This window comes from Vidua chalybeata, chromosome 4 (genome assembly GCF_026979565.1).
Source record: "Vidua chalybeata isolate OUT-0048 chromosome 4, bVidCha1 merged haplotype, whole genome shotgun sequence".
Taxonomy (NCBI): domain Eukaryota; kingdom Metazoa; phylum Chordata; class Aves; order Passeriformes; family Viduidae; genus Vidua; species Vidua chalybeata.
In genome coordinates, this window is record NC_071533.1 from 66,290,417 (window position 1) to 66,307,980 (window position 17,564).

General features: G+C 39.4%; 1 protein-coding gene across 9 annotated transcripts in view; it reads left to right on the forward strand.

Moving 5' to 3' along the window:
* CTBP1 (C-terminal binding protein 1) overlaps positions 1-17,564 on the forward strand; it is a 234,140-nt gene that overhangs the window by 169,323 nt on the left and 47,253 nt on the right. The window contains exon 1 of one of the 9 annotated variants that reach the window (XM_053940080.1): positions 43-64. The exons of the other annotated variants lie outside the window; for them this stretch is intronic. The gene's annotated coding sequence lies outside the window, so the exon portion shown is untranslated. Of the gene's footprint in view, positions 1-42; positions 65-17,564 lie in introns of those variants that run through there. 9 annotated transcript variants of the gene reach the window in all.

Sequence of the window (17,564 nt, forward strand, 5' to 3'; positions counted from 1 at the left end):
AAGTGTTTAAGGCCTGGCTGGTGGGATGGTTTTGGCAGAGCTGCGGACGGGTTGTGTGTCAGAGGTAAGGCTCTTCACCCTAAATCTCAATTTCTCTGTTGCTTTCTTTCCCCCGCTTTTTTTTTTTTTTTTTTTTTTTTTTTTTCTTTTTAAGCATGCGTTTATTCTGTTGCTTTTAAGGTAACATGAATAATATGCACAGGGTGATGCCTCCAGAATTGCCGGGCATAAATTGTCATGTTAATTTGAAGGTGTTTTTTTTTTCCTGCCCCCAGACATAAGGAGACAGAATGTCGATTCTGTTTATAAACGTTATCATTTTGTAAGCAAATGTTACCAAAAGAAGGCTACAAAGCCTAGAATAAGCCTGCTTACAGTGTAGATATGAGTCAGACTGCTATGCTGCTTTGTTTTCCTCTAAAAATTAAATTCAAAAGTCAGGATTTAAGTCATAGAACCGAGCTGGATAGCATGATGGTAGAAAATATTGTTAGCAGTGCTGGTTTTTAAAATTTCACCTGTTGTAACTTAAATTGAACAATTTCACGATGCCTTATATTTTAGTAAGTGTTGTCCTTATCAGGAAGAATGTTTGCTTTTAGGCCACGTTGGAGCAGCTAAAGATAGTCATCCCTTTAGCCTCATTGAAAATAATGAGGCCTAATAAACTGAAGTGAGTGTGTACTTTCTTTTCCAGTGAATTAAAATTAACTGTCATATTTGCCATGTGTGTGCGTGTTTTAAGAGCATGGCACTGATTCCTCCTCCAGGGTCTTAAAAGATGTAAATCTTCTTATTTAGTATTCGAGCCCCTTGGCAAGTAGCCTGATGCCCTTATTAAAATATTTTAAATCTCATTATTCTGTCCCACTAGGACGGGAGCAAGAAAATACTAAGAAAAATAAAACATTCTTTAATAATTCCATGCTGAGATTGCATTAAATAATACTTTGAAAATCTGTTTCTTTTATGAATAAGAAGGGTTAAACAGCTGAGTATAAATTAGACTGCTAGCAGAAAGATAATTGTCCAGTGCATCTCTTTGTTCTGTGCTCTTATCTGTTTTATCTATTTTTAGCTGTGCGTTGGTGAAGCAGGCGTGTAAAATTAGCAGCCCAAACTGCTAACTTTAGTGTCTTTTATAATGTTGCTCTTTATTGACCCCCAAAGGCAGCAAGATTTCAATATTGGAATTCCTTAATGTTTGACAGATAGCATCCTCTTCAGTTTATTATTATGTCAGCCATCCCCAGAGTGAGGTAGTGACAAAATATTTTGCCCATTGGCAATTCACTGGTGTATCTCAAACCAAAAGGAAACAAACAACCCTCTGCCCCCAACCTGCCTCTTTTCCTGCCTGAACAAGAAATGGGTATTTAGGAAGTGATTGCAATTCATAAACAGATGAAAGTGGGAGAGTTAAATTGTTCCCTCATTTTTGTCATTGTTAATATAGAATAATACTTGCTACATGAATTTAGCTTCTCTGTGTTTGTTTGATGGCATTGAGGGTGTAAATTGATGCAGAGTCAATGGTGTGTTCTCTGTTCTTCTGTAAACACGCACCCCCATACACCCCCCCCCCCCCAAAATAACACAGATTCAGCGTTTCTCCATCAGGGAGTGTGTTATTTCATTGCTGAACTGGCAAATAAAATCGTAATGATCCTGAGAACTGCTGTAGTCATGCTCAGTAGAAGAGTTTAGTCAATGAAACTGCTATTTTGAAATGAAACTACTCCAGTCACCTTTGTGAATTTTGCAGTTGAGTGTTGCCATATGTAGTTAAGGAATAGCTGGAGCGTGCAGCTTCCGAGCACACTGCGTGTAGAAAGCTCCTCATGGTAAATATTGTATATGCTGTGATACTTCGTCATCCTGTGGAGTTCTGGTAGCATGATAAAACAAATTGCAGGTGCCCTTATGCTTCTCAGTTTGGTTACCTCTTGACTTGTCCTTCTGAATCATAAATATAAAATAGTGTCTGCCCTTTGTTAGAAATGTGTGATCCTTCAATTTATTAATCTCTCTGTTTCTGAGAGCTGTTGTTTTATTTGCAGTGTAAACAGAGTGGGTTGCAGCTCTTAGCCAAAAGTGTGATCCGAGAGATTAGGATTGGGCTGCACACTGTGAAGTGCTATCATACAGATACAGCAGTGCACTTGCCAACGTTTTGAAACATAAAGTCAATCCCACGTTATAAAATAAGAACATGTACTGACTCACAGATCACTGACTAGGCTGGGTCATCCCCTTTTGGGAAAAAAAACCTGACATTCTCCCAAAGTACCTTGTTTTATGTGAATACTGTAAATATGAAAAAACAAAGTAAAAAGCTTATTTTACCAGAAAACAGTTTGAACAGTAGTGAGTGTGTAGAAAGGCACAGATTTTAATGTCTTTTTAAGCAAAGATGCTGAGAAGCAACATGATCTTTAATTCTTTAATGTGAAATACAGTGGTATTTCACATAAGAGAATTAAAACTTGAAACTGTGCTGATGTTTTGGGCTAAAAGTTCTTGTTGCCATTTTGTTTTGACTTACGTGCCGTGCATTTGTAATAACTGTATTTCTTGAAGCTTATCTGGAGCACTTGGCTGCTCATGTGTGAGACCTGCCTTTAAGAGTAGTAGTCAGGCTTTTGCCTCCCAAGCCAGCTGGGAACATTGATGAGGTGATACTCCAGCATGTGTCAAGCTTTCAAATCCCAGAGCAGTTGGCATTGCAGCAGTGTAACAGCCTCCTCTGAGGCTCCCTCACCTCCTGGCCCCATAATTATTTATTTAGTGTGAGAGTAGAGATGAAGTTACGCTTTTAATACATGTCCTAAAATTTAAGGTGAGGATAAAAGTTGTACTACAGAGCCCTTTAGCCTTAGTTCCTCAGCTGCACGTGCTTTCTCACTCCCAGACAGAGGAGCAATGGATTTACTGTTCGGGAAGACAAATTCCCAGCTGTAGTTTTGGGTCTCTTTCTCCCCTATTGCCTCAGGAGCAAAGACAATGATTCATTCAAATCTGCGAATTGATCAGGAAAACATGCGTTGCAGATAAATCTAAAATTAACATTTCCTGCTGAAACGTAGCCCTTTGCTCCCTCACCAGTATTCCTCTGGGAGAAGCGCAGCAGCGCTTCCAGTTGTGGTTTAGGATCTCTGAGCTGTGATTAGGACAGGATCTTTTCCAGTGCACAGTAATCCTCAGCCCATCTCCCCAAATGATTAATGTGATCAGGAGTGTTTTGGGAATCTGGGAGCACCTGAGTGTTCACTGACTGAAACTGGTGCGTGGCCTCACGTGGTGGTGCATCCCAAACTGTTCATGACATGGAAAAGGCGCTGCGAGTCCCCACATTAGACTAGTTTTTGGTGCTTTTGGGGCCCTTTGGTGTTCAGCTTTGGTTTGGTGGTTGAAGTGGGTAAAAACTTCAGATTGTTTTTGAAGATGACCAGAGACCTGTCTGGTTCCTCGAGGAACAGGAGGCAGTCCCTGGGCTCCTCTAATTTGTGCCACCCGGTAGCTGCAATCTGTGGCTTGTTGGGATGGGAGGATCTGGATCTGGATTCCCCAGCCCCACCTGCAGGCTCTGCCTGCTGAAAACAGCCCAGGGGTGCATGCCTGCCTTAACCTGGGCCTTTACCCCTGTGGGTGTTCCAGGAGTAATGAAATACTAATTAAAAAAAAAAAAATCACAAGATAAAATTCAACACCAAATTAAAAAAAAAAAAAAGCTCAAAAATACCTTTCCTGGAAAACATCTGTCTTAGATGAATAGGTTAATTGTTTTTTGATGTGCAAAACAAAGTGTTTATGTTTGCTATAGCAGAATGAGAAATTAATTTTTGAGGAAGATTGTGAATTAGCTTGTTCTCTCTTCTGGAATATTTTTGTCACTTCATTTCAAACATATCATGTTTCCTATATTATTATTCTATTTACTAATTATCCAGCTTGTTTCTAATCAACATAATTGAAAATTGACATTGTTTGATTTTTTAAAAATTTTTTTTCTTTGAACTAAGTGTAGCTAATACAATAGTATGTTTCATGCTGGTATTTATTTTGGATGGCTGTTGCTTATCCTTGCATTTTCATCTTTTTTTTATACCTGCCTTTTTCAAGGGGCTTTTAGTGGAACTTCTTTGCAGCATACCTTCCAGGGTAGTCAGCCAGAAGGGATCCTATGCAGAAAGCAGAAAAAGCTGGCCCTGGGGACAGGGGACAATTGTTCAGCTAATTCTGAAGTTGAGGTATTAATAGAAAGCTTTCATTTCTGTTGCATATGCAGCCTTTGTTGTTTCAGTATTAAAGCACAAGGCAATGTGATTATATAATTTTGCTTTGCGTGAGGTATTTCAAGGCACATTTTAATAGTTCTATTTACAGGTCAGTGGATGTCCCTTATCTGTGCATAAGCCACCCTTCAGCGAGTTGTGTCACCACCAGCAAAGTTACATAAGTCTGCAGTGAAAGTTGTTCACGCTTTCTGCCTGTGTGCCAGAGCTCACCACGTTACCCCTCCTCTCCTTTTGGTCTATTTAGGGGAGCTCTGATGCCAACTCACAAAAAAAAAAAAAGGAAAGAAGCAGGGAAACATTTCTTACTTGAGTCACAGTTCCAGATTCCTGTATGCAGTCCAAACTCTGTATTGTTGGATGTGCTCTACGGTCTTCCTGAACAGCACCAGTATTTTTTGATAGATTCCATCTTCTGCTGCGGGACACAGGCACACCCTGTGATGAGGGGGGGTGGGAGTTCTGTCCTGGCAGGATGTGCTGAAAGCTTTAATAGCAATGAATTCTCACACCATCATGCAGAACATGGCAAGAGCACAACTTCTGCTGCCTTTCAGAGCAGGTGTTGCTTTGAGACCTTCTGTGCTTGGTTCACATGTGACCTTCTGAAGTGAGAAATGTCTATAGTGGGAGAAACCACAGTGGGCAGCCTAGTGTTGTGCACATCTACCTGAATGTGTCTGGGTTTGTGCAGAAGGGATGTAGGCCTTCACCCACAGGTTGTTGGGCAGTCAGGGCAGGGTCTAACCACAGCAGATAGTGATTGAGGAAAGCTGAGCTCTGGGGGCAGCAGAAGAGAGTGGTCCTGCTTTCCGTTTTGCTCATGGCAGGGCCTCTGGAAGCTGGGCTCGCTTCTGTTGCTGCTGCCATGTGGCAAATTGTTCTTCTCTCTCACCCTCCAAACACAATCAATAGGAAAATTAGCCCATGGCTGCTATGTGATGACAGCAGGAATGGCAAGTAGGAGTCTCCAAGGCTATCCCTGCTGCATTCCCATCAAGCTGTGTTCCTGTCCTCTGGCAGGAGCATGCACCATGTGCCAGGAAGCCCTGTGTGCCCGGCCAGGCAGAGGAATGGCCAGGGGCTGTCCTGCAGCGTGCTCGGACAGTGCAGTGGCAAGGCAGAGCTCAGAAAAGAGCCAGGAGAGAAGCAGCACTGCAGGGGATTTTCATCATCTGCTGCTACACATAGATTTTTTTCACTCTGCAAAATGTCATCATAGCACTTGGGTGAGTCAGAAGTTGGGAGAATGAGCCAGAAAGGAGCTGTACCAGGATGTGTGCTCTCCAGTTGGATTGGGCTGATGTGCAGGAGGGTTTGTAGGAAGAGAGAACTGCCCCAGGCAGCTCTTAGTCAGACTTACAGTCAGCAAGAGGTGCTGCTGGGGGCTGACAGACGGTAATGACTGTGCCATTGATGCAGATCCCTGTACCTTTAATTTATAATTGCAAAGTTTCCATCAGCTTCTGTGGTATTTTTACCTGAATATGGATTTTCAGAATTAACCTTCTATTTTAAGCCAAACAGTCCAAAATTGATGTTGCTTTTTGCATATTTGCAGCACTCTCAATCCTGCAAGGAAAATGTATGGCTTAGCAGAAACAGTGGTGTGGAGCACTTCATCAGAATTCCCAGATGAGTCAAATTTCATTTGATGGTTGCAGCCAGTTTGTCTCTTGCTGAGTGCATAGCTTCAGTCTTTGCAGAGTCATGCAGGACAAAAGTGTTTAGCAGAGATAACCACAAACCAGTCTCCAAACTCTTAAACTGATACTTAAATATTTTTTCACTTTAATGTGTTGTACCAGATATGTTAAACTGTTTATTTTCAACCGGGTAATGAGCGTTTTCACATTTGTGGTCTACCAACCATCTTAATGTGTGTCTGGTGCTTCAGTGAACAGTATTAATGTGTATCACAGCCTTTCTCATGTCGTTGATTTTCCCATTCATATAATCAGGGTTACTGAGAAGTGATCTTGAGTAATTCAGTATTGTATGTGTGTGTTCCCATGCTGACTGGAACTGGGCAGCTAATTCCATTTTAACACATTATTTTTTGACTAAGAAAGGTCATTAAGGTGCTGATCAAAGTCACTGCAGCATTTTATGTTTTATTTTGCATCCCCACCAAATTCTCTCCTGCATACTGGAAGTCTGTCTGTGCTGGTTGTGCTTTTTTCCCAGCCTGTCCTGTGCCAGGATTATTGTCTTTCATTTCTGCTACGACCAGAAAGTCTTGTTCATTTTGGTTGGCTTGTGTTAGCTTTCAGGATCATTTAAGATTAAAAAGTATGCAATATCAATTTATAGTACCTCCATAAACTAATTACTTGCACCTAAAGGACTTACTACCTTCACCCTCAATCAAGATTTGCAGTGAATAATGCAGTTGCTTTATCCCATGAATTCTGTCAAATTTTCATTCATTTTTTTCAGCTTCTGCGAGACTCTCAAAGCTGATTTGAATTGTGTTGAATTTGCAGAGAGTTCTCAATGTGGAATTTTCTCTTGTTGCCCTAAAACCAAAGTGGTTTCCTTCATCTGCCCTGCCTGAGATCCATGGTCACAGTTTAGCCACCACAACAGTGCTCCTTTGTGAACTTTAAACTCAGCACCACCAGGCAGCACATTTTTATTTTTTATTTTTATGAGCAGAAGCAGCATCTGAAATGACCTTTTATCTATGTAGAGCTCGATGTATTTTAGCCACGCCAGTCTAGATAAAAAGAATGTCTTGCATTTTTTAAAAGCTTGTGGGAGGAGGCCCACAATAGAGGCTCCATTGTGCTGTTAGTACTGAGCGTACAGGAAATCACAAATTAGCTATGACGAGAGTATTGCAGGGGAGTTTTTTAAGTTTACTTAATTCCTATAGTATTGTATGGTTTTGAAGGATTTCACAACACATTGCCTTTTTTGTCTGGTTATTATGAATGTTGTTTGTATTTGGCAGACTTCTGTTCAAGGGTTTCTCTTAGCATGTCTTTGTTCAAAAGATCTTGTGCTTTGAATCCTTGATTCCAGATGATTTTCCTTCTTATTGTAAATAGAGAGGTGTGCAAATACTCTTGGCATTTGTCTCGTGACCACCCTGCAGCCATCTAAAATTTAAAACCAGCATTGTGTATTTAGCAGTGAGAATCATCTTGGAGAAGGAAATAGAAAAGGTTTTTAGTAGGAATTAGGAGAATAGCAAGCTGCACGCACAACTTTTCCTGTCTTAGCAGATTTAGATCCTGCAGGACATTGAATTATTCAGCTTGTGGTTGGTAATGATGGGAGTTGGAGTGGGCTCACAAATCGAAAGGATTCTGGCTGCATCTTCCACACTAAACCTGAGTTATTGCAGGATAACACTTCTACCAAAATGTTCAAAGATTGGTTTGTTTCCTTACTTGCAGTTGAGGAACGAGTTCTGCCACTCAGTGGAAAGGCTCAGGATTATGGGAACTCTCCAAAATCATGAGTCTTATTTTCTTAGTCCTCTGAATTAAGAAAGTACAAAAGAGTGTCTTGCATGGAGCCAGTAATTGAGAACTTGAAGTACTGTGAATATTGCAGTTTTGCATTGATTTTCATAACTTTGCTACCATCTTCCATCTGAACTGTTTTTTAAGTCTGTTAAATTCTGTTAGTGATTTTTCTGAGCTTTGTGGCTTTGTTTAAAAAAAATACATTTAAAAAATCTGTTAACAAATACAGAAATAGAAATTATTTTCTGACACCCATAGTCAAGGGGAAAAAGAACTCCCAAGAAACTGAAAATGGAATTTGGGGTTTTTTGCTGTCCTGGGGATACGCTCTCATAGAAATGATGAATATTCTGAAGTATTTACACAATTCCAGCAGCTATTGAAGTGCCCTAAAGATTTATTGGCAGAAGGGGATTTTTCTTTTTTTGTGCAGGAAAAAATGATGTCAAAATCATCTACTTCTCCCTCAGTTTTTCAAAGAGAATTAATAAAAATTAGTTTTCATTTTAGAAGACTAATTCTAAAAAGAATATTAAACAGTGGTGGTTTTTATAACCAGTAAATAACCTCACCTGTTACATCTAAGATGTCTTTGATCACAGGAGTGCATAGTGAGAGATGTAGTCCATGAATAAGCCATGTAATACCTGGGAAATGGCTTGCATTTACTTAAGTATGATTTTAAATCAAGTTAGTTAAGGTCGTGCAAGCCTGTTTGAACTCTTTTTTAAGTAAGTAAAATGGGACTAAGTGTACTGAGCTTATTTCACATTTGCATTAAGATATTGGAATCAGGAAAACCAAATTGCTTTGTACTTTGCAATGACATTGTTAGGCATGTGTGTTCTAGTTTTGAAGCACACTTGAGCATAAATACAGCTGCTTTGTGTGGGATTTGTGCCTCTCTATAAAAGGAACATCACTGAAGGACCTGTGTTAGGAATTTAATGCCCTACATGAGAACTGAATCACCTTCCTGAAGTTGTTTGTTTGTTTGGGGTGTTTTTTGCCTTTTTTTTGTTGTTGTTGTTGTTGTTTTTTTTTGTTTGTATGTTTGTTTTCTTTGTTGTAGAAGTTTCTGGTTACTAAAAATCTTAGTTGAGTATTGAAGTCAAGCGCAGGTACTGACTTTCAGGGCAAATGTGGTCTAATTATTGCCAGGGGAATGGAAGAGAGGGGAGCAGAGATGGCAGTGGTAGCAGATGTCCCAAGTGGCTGTGGAATGGCCCAGATGCTCATGGTGGTTCTGTCACATTTGTGAGAAGCCTCAGAAGTGACCTGGGGTAGCTCACTTAATTTCTCTGTGTATTTTGTGCGTTCTGTGCATGCAGATGATGGTGAGCTTACCTGGGAAAGCACTCTGGGATCTGTTGGAAATGGCAGCAAATTAGAGTCAGATTCTTTAATTAATGGTGCTCTGAGTAGGTGCTTGGTCAATCTTTTTTTTGTGTCTTCTCTGACCACACGGGAAACAGTTTGGGAAACAGTTTGGGAGGCAGCGAGCTTTCATTTGTGAACTGGCTTAAGGTAAATGCGCTTATTAAAAACACAACCTGTGGCTTGACTGAGCACAGTGCTGTGCAAAACATTCCACTGTGACTGAAGGGCTTGCTTTCTCCAAATCAAAAATATAATTTCCACCATTAAAGCTCTTCCTCTTCAAACAGCAAAACCCCCTCCTGTATATTTGAATGGGGAAGTTGTATTTTGCCAATTAGCTTGACAGGACACGTGTGCAAATGAATCAGCAGAGTACTGGTGAGTGGGGAGGCTGCAGCTCCGTGTGCTGTGCACTGGAATGTGGGGATGGTGTGCCAGCACTGAGTACCCTTGCTGGGATGCAAAGCAGAGACATGATTGGGAGCTATTTTTACTTAACAGTTGAACTTTGGAAGAGGAGAAGTAAGGAATAATTTCTTTCAGTTTGAGTTTGCACATTGTACAACTTATTAAAAACTTCAAGATGACTGTTAAGTAAAGACAGCTACTTGAAGTGCCAGATGGAAAAGAGCAAGAAAAATGCCTTCTGTTTAAAACAGAAAGGGGATTTTTGCTCATTTTTTGTTGGGGTCTTCTCAAGTCCACAGTTACTTGGTTCTCTTGAGTTCCATTTAATATTCTTATTGATGACCTGGGTGAGGGCATTCTCTGCAAGTCCTCAGATGACACTGAGTTGAGTGTGAGTGTTGACCTGCTGGAGGACACGAGGGCTCTGCAGATGGATCTGGGCAGGATGGATCAATGAGTCTGAGGTTCAAGAAGGCCAAGTGCCAAGTCCTGCCCTTGGGTCACAACAACCCCCTGCAGCTCCAAGCTGTGGGCAGAGTGGGTGGAAAGTGTCCAGTGAAAAAGGACCTGGGGGTTCTGGTCAAGAGTGGCTGAACGTGAGCCACCGTGTTGCCAGGTGGCCAAGAAGGCCAGCGGCATCCTGGGCTGTATCAGCAGTAGTGTGGCCAGCAGGACCAGGGCACTGATTGTCCCTCTGTACTCAGCACTGGTGAGGCCACTCCTTGAGTCTTGTGTTTCTGTGGGCCCCTCACTACAAAAAATACACTGAGGTGCTGAAGTGTGTCCAGTTGTTTATCCTGGAGGAAAGGAGGCTCAGTTGAGGCCTTACTTACCTTTACACCTCCATTATGAGGTTTAGACTGGATATTAGGAAAAATTTCTTCACAGAAAGGGTTGTCAAGCATTTAAACAGGCTGCCCAGGGCAGTGGGAGAGGCACTGTCCTTGGAGATACTTAAAAGACCTGTAGATGTGGCACTTGGGACATTGTTAGTGATGGCATTGACAGTGTCAGGTTGCAGTTCATGATCTTGGAGGTATTTTCCAGTCTAAATGATTCTATGATTTTTCTCTGTTGCAGTTTCTGTCGTGGGTCCCATGCAGATATTAGATGCATAGCAAGATGCATTTCTCTCTCATTACCTGTATGACAGAATGCAGGGTTCAAACAACATCTTGGTCACAGGTTGCCAACTCAGCTTCACAGCAACAGGCTGCATTCCTGAAATTGGGATGGCCATTTTTTTTTAGTTCCTGCTCTCATTGTCCAGCAAGTGCTCTTATGGACATTGCAAACATTTCTGCTATTCTAGAAATGTACCTGCTTTCAGCAAAGCTGCTGTGGTTTGAGCAATACAGTACTGGCTGTTTGGTTTGGCTGTGAGACCCCTTGATTCCTTCTTTTGCACAGCAGTCCATCATCTTACTATGGCCATTTAATATGAATTTAGTTCAAGGCCTATGTTAGTTTATACATAACTTGGAATAATTGTAAAAGTGCAAAAATATTGAGTATTTTTCAGTTGACTAAAATTTTAAAAGGGTGTTTTTTCTTCCAGCATCTGGAAGTTAGCCAGGTAAAAGCTAACATTCCCACAATACCTTTTCTGTGGGATAATGGGCAATTCAGGGCAGCATTCTTTCTTTCAGTTATATAAACAGACAGTGCTGGCCAAGGCTAAGAAGTGCTGCCGAACATGAAATTGTTGCTGTTTGCCCTTCCAGTTGTTGCTCTGTTGAACATGATTTATTTTTTTCTTTATTTCATTATTGTTTTTCTCTTCATATTTAAATAACATGGAGTCTTCTGCTCTGTTGCCTTTTAAGATCTTGCCCAAGGCAGTGCTGTGTGAAAAATCCATGCACTCTGTGGATGATTTCATCCATGGTAGTGAAACGATGTCATCAGTATAAAACTGACTTTCAGAAGGCTCCAAAAAACAGAAAGGTGTTTGTAGAACAGAAGAGATTCTTTGACAATAGATAAAAATAAGTGAAGGTGTGAGAAGCTGAACTGACCTTTCATCTTACTCAGCTTTGTCACTCCTGGTCCTTCCAAAAGATAGCAGGAATTAATTGTCAGGGAAGCATGGAGCTGGGAGTGCAGGTACTGTCAGCCAGCCACAGTACAGGCAGCTTTCAGTTGCTGTTTTGTAACTTCTGTAATATTACACATTGATAGGGATTTATTCAAATACATTTTCCCCTGTTGGAATTCATATCTTTGTACTTTAGGAGTTTCTGAAGAATTGGCGTGCCACAAAGGTAATTGTGACATACATGACTTTACATATGGAGTTTGATCAGTTGGGAATAGTCAGTGTCTTGGGCCTGTGTGTAGATTTTTCTTTTTATTAGTTTCTTCTTTTTTTCCTGTAAGGATCCCACACACGAGTTTAGTGTATAAGCCTAAAAGCAGTAGTTTATACATGAAGAAAAATGCAGAAATCCTGGCCTCTCCACACAGATGAATTGTCATTTTTCAGCTTGTACAAGAACTGCAGAAATTCAGTCAGTTGGCTGTGGCCAGCCTTAGGGAAAGTTTGGAGAAATGTAGTGAGACCTAAAAAATTTCAGGGATGCTGAATGCTTACTGTATAGTTTTCTGAGCTGTGATGGGAGCATGGGTTTTATTAAAAAAAAAATCTTGGTGACTCAAAAACTTTTCAGCTTAGATCTTTTCTACTAGAATACATATACTTTTTACCCTTAAAGGGCAAAGCTTTTCCTAGAAAAATCAATGCCTGTTTAAAAGGACAGCATGCAACTGTCACATCTAAAAATTCAGCTCTTAGTAAATTCTGAATAGACAGAAGAAGAAAGTCTGAAACCCTTAATCTTTCATACTATCTGGATAAGCTGGAACATGGCTGTATAATTATTTTCTTTTATCCACTGATGTCATTGAAGTCCCTACGCAGACATTTTCTGTGAACTTTGCATTTTTCCATGCAGTGTTTAGGCCCATTGTCATGTAACAAGCTCTGTGTTCACAGAAATATGAAGTCAGTTGGGTGGATACAAGCACTTGTAATTTTCTATTTTCTACTTATGCAGACAGCGACAAAACAGTAAAATTCAAATCGACTGAAATGCATTAGTGGCAGTGTTTCCAACTTCCAGTTCTGTAACCATAATTTTTATCTGTTTTAAACCTCTAATGACTTTAATATGTTTTTAAGTGCTAAATAGGAAGAAAAGCACTGTTGCTTGATAAAATAAAGACGTACTAAGAAACGGAAATTTACTGTTCTGTCTTCAGTTTGTATTCATTTAGAACACAGGGTTTATGGACCTTTTAGTTGGGGTTATTTATTTCTTGAGGTTTAAAGAACATATTCTCAAACTGCTGGTTTTATTGCATGTAAATGTCAGTATCTTGGAACTAGTTATATTTAGATCAGTAGCATTTTTGTCAAATCAGAATTTTTAAGTTCCCTTACTTAAATTAAGTCTGGTTTGTCCCTATGGAAATTGACATGTGTGGACTGTATATCCCATGATTTTATTTATGAACTTCCTTGTTTGCTGTAGTACTGTTAGTAGTAGCACAGTTTTATCAGCTCTGAAGTTGAATTTTGCTCATACACATAGAAAAATGTAATTGCATCAGATAAATACATGCATATGGCCATGTGAGCTGCTTGTGTGCAGATGCATATCTGGTCATTCCTAATGTCCCTGATTTTGCAATGAACACTCAGGTAGCAACAGCCTCTCTCTGCAACCAACTCTGCTGACTGATTGCAGGACCCCAGAACAAGTCTGTGAGTGAGGTGCAAAGCAAGGCCTTAAGGACAAAAAATTAAAATCCTAATGAAGGATGTGCACTGAAAGGAACTTGGTGCTTTCATGTGAAACCTCCATAGGAATTGCATAAATGTTACCTTCTTGAAGGAAGTGTTCTGAATCCTGTTTTTCTTGACTAGAGACTGACAGATTTTAGAAGTATTGCAATGATGAAGTGCCATTAGCTGCACATCATTCACATCTTAAATTGCAATTTAATTGTTCTGTTCTTTGCTATTCCTGTAAAATAGTTGGGTATGGTCAGGATCTTGATTTCCAGCACTTCTACTTGGTCTTTATTTTCTTGTTTAGTAGGTTATTCATTTTTTGTTGAATTATATGTCTTTCTGTTATCAGTTGGCATGGAAACAGGTCTCCTTTATAGGCCAGTTGCTTTTAGCATTAATTTGCAGGTACTTGTTTTTGAATGTGAAAATGGAAACTATTTATGTTCCTCATCATTCCCCATCATTAATACGTGCATGCTTTCTGATGCAGAATTATCTTGCCTTCTGTCTTACAGGGAAAAAAGTATTCTTAAAGGAACAAAAAAAAAAATACTGCATCATGTGCACTGTATTAGAAAGACAGTACTTCATATAAGGTTTTTTTTATACATAAAACTTGGCAGAATCAATGAAACAAAGATTAACACCAAAACTTAGTTTAAACTCAGAAAGCACCCAACCTGGCAAAATGACACCACCTAGTTTTTGTTTCATGAATGTATTTACTGACATTGCTCTCTATTTTTTTTTTTTTATTATTGGCAGTGTGTCTGTCCTCTTGTCTTTTAAGAGTTCGCTGCATTTCACTGGGAAAAAAGTCAGCAATTTGCTTTGATCAGTACTGACAAAAGTCAGGGAATAATTTCATTAATATTTTGTGATTTTAGTTAGTGGAGTTTGAAGTTCCTGAAATACCTCAATACTGGCAAAAGTCACATTCTGGGCTTCTTTTATAATTATTGGAGCAGTATTCATGGTGCAGTGATGGTGTCCTGCAGCAACTGCTACTTGGAGAAGAAACAGATCTGTCACACATCTTCACAGAGAGTAGTCAGGCTATTAGTGTTTGCTCACATTTATAGAGATTTGGAACTCTATCTGAATAAATACTGTTTTAACTATTGATAACTATCTAATTTAAGATCTGCTATAAGCAGTTGCAGAATTTCTGTTTCACGTGTAGTTGCTTTCAAGTTCTTTAGGATGAGATTTAATCTCATTCCTAGCAGCTCCATCCAGACCTTTGTCTGAAGGGCTTTGTACAGATTGGATATGCAAAATAAAAATAAGATTTGAATTCATGTACTTTGGCTCATTCTCCTCCATCCTGTTCCAGCTTCAGATACTTTGTTTCACTAACCATTTATTAGGGAGTGTGCAAAACAAATAAATTCTGTTGGTACTGCTCATAACTCCATTTTACATGTTTAATAAACAATCAGTTCATCTGGCCTGTTTGGGTGTAGTTCTGAACTGCTTTTTCTTTATTCTCTAAGTTAAAATATGCACAGTTCCATTTCAAAGCCGTAAGTCTGTGCAGCATTTAACAAATATAAGTGAAAGCACTGCAGACCTGCAGGTTGGAAATATTTTGTTCATGCCACTTGTCCTATGTTACAAGTGTCATGGCATAACTCAGCAGCCATATTGCTCACTCCCTCTGGACAGTTAAAAAAAAATAACCATAAAACAAAAGAAACCAATCCCTCTAGGTGCAATCCCCATATCTTTGCATTTCATATTTTCTTTAGGTAACTTTGGTGGAAAAGAAAAATTTAGCTTCATGTCAAACCCTTCTACCAAAACTGTTCTTGCAGTTACTTGCCAGTGGTTTTCTTGGAGGTTTAGTACAGCAGATGAGGGCTTTTTACAGCAGTTTACAGACCAGATTTTTTACTAATCATAATGCAGCTGTGGAAAGAAGTTTCACACTGGGCCTTGACGCTTCCTGTGTGACAGTATCTCATCATGCAGAATAAAACCATTCCTTCCTCCCTTCAAGCCCCCACCCTCATTCTCTCAACACGTCTGTTGAAAAAGAAGATGAGTCCCACACCAGTCTTGGTGTACTGCAGAGTAACTGGTGACAAGATGCACTAAACTGTTTTTTTCCCTCCCATCCCTCCCTGCAATGCCTGATGGCACTCCTGGTCCAGGAAGGGCTGCAGAGAACCACCCTGAGGATAAAACTCCCACTATTAATTCACTTAATCCCCATACTGAATTGTAATGTTTCTGGTGTAGACTGAACTCTTTTTTCATATTCTTTCTGGAGCTAAACTTTCAGTAACCAGCACAGCCTCTTTTACATATTTTTCATTCTTCAAGCAGATGTTGAGTGTGGGTGGTGTCCCTTCTAAAATTAATTTATCCAGAGGTGGGTAGACTACTCACTGAAATCAAAGACTTCCCATATGGTGGAAATCTCTCCCATATTCTGCTGTGGGTCCTTGTCAGACCTCCCAGAGAATTAAGCTACTAGTCATGTTGTCCTTTAAATATTTTTGACATAAAAGTTTCATTATCTTTATGTGAAGTATTTAATATAAGCTTTAAGGGATATATAGTTCTGATTAAATGAGAATTTTATCTCAGCCTGAGGCTCGCATTTCACAATGTATTGTGATGGTGTAGACTTCATAAGGAAATAAGGCTAATTCATTGTTCCAAAAAAAAAAAAAAAGAGCACAGGTGGAGTTTCTTCGTAAAGCATTTACTTCATTGACCAGCACCTGTTTAATCACTGGTTGAATTTACCTTATTTTAATCTGGTTTACAGTGCAGATGAATAAATGACTCTCATCTGGGCTACTTCTGGATGTACAATTCTCATCACAAAGAGTTATTTTTCAGATTTCATTTGTTATTCTCTGCACTTGTTTTTCATCTTCATTTTTTAACTGGGTTGACAGTCTCAACCCAGAGGAACAGAATTAATTAAAAGATGAATGAAAATGTTTTAAAAGCTGCAGTTTCTTCTGAAATAATTGTTGTGCTGTCAAAATACCTGCTAAGCAAAGGGGGAGTGGCTGTAACCAAAGTTAGGGAGCAGAAGTAATAACTGCTGTTTTATTACTTTTGTGGTGATAAACCTGCACAAATTTGGTTTGCTTTATATCCAGAAAATAGGGAAAATAATGTGTTATGAAGACCTGTTACTCTGCCTCAATCCCAAGTTCAAGGATTCAAGCTTCATGTTCTTCTGTGATGTTCTGGAAAATAGTCGTAATGGTTTCTTGGTTTCTGGGAGTTATCTGATAGCTGTTGTATTGCACTGAGTAAGCTCTCAGCTGTCATTTTCTCCCAATTTTTCAGAAATCACAGTCAGGAGGAAGCAGTTAAACTCGTTTTCCAGCATCTTTCCCTATGCCGTGTCCACTTTCTGAACAACAAAATGAGCTTCAAGTTTACTTTGCATGAACTCAGTGATGATTATCTTTGATAAAATTCAAAGTAATGTGTTTCCTGTTGGCTTGCAGAAATAGAGTGCTCCTGCAGCCTTTCAGCATGCTGCTGTTTATCCTGCTACTGACATCCATCCTGGTTCTGGTTTCAAAAACCTAGAAAAATCATAGAGTAAGGTTTCTTATTTTGGGATTTTTTTTTTTTTTTTTTACTACATCCAATCAAATGGAAACCAAACCCATGTAATTGCTTCTCCGACTGTTGTCAGTCTATATTTTGTTTCAGAAGAGGTCCATTTTTTTTTGTAATTGTCTGTTTTTCACAAAGTGTGTCACTGCAGAAGTCTGAGGCTGTCACTGTGAGAGGGGGAGATGACATTTGTGTGACGCACAGATGTGCCGTGGGCAGATTTTGTAAATGTCTCTGCCTGCACATTGGCGGCCACATGAGCTGGAGCAAGCTTGTTTTATGCTAAACCACACAGGCTAGAATAAAACTATGAACTGTCATGTTAACTGTATTTACAGAGAAATGTGATAGTGAATATATTTTCCAAAAAGTGCTCAATCACACCAAAAATACAAAGTCAGAGAGAGAACATGGCAAGAAATCCATGTCGAGAGCGATGAGTACCCTTTTGCCTTAACTCTTAATAATGGATTCAATAATTCCTTTTATAATTCTTCTCGTTACTGATGTTTTTTAGCACTGATAAATGTTTTATTCAATTTACAGAAACAACATGATTTGTACCCTGAAAAATTTATAATCATCTGCAAAGCATTTTAGTGCATGTAAATGGAC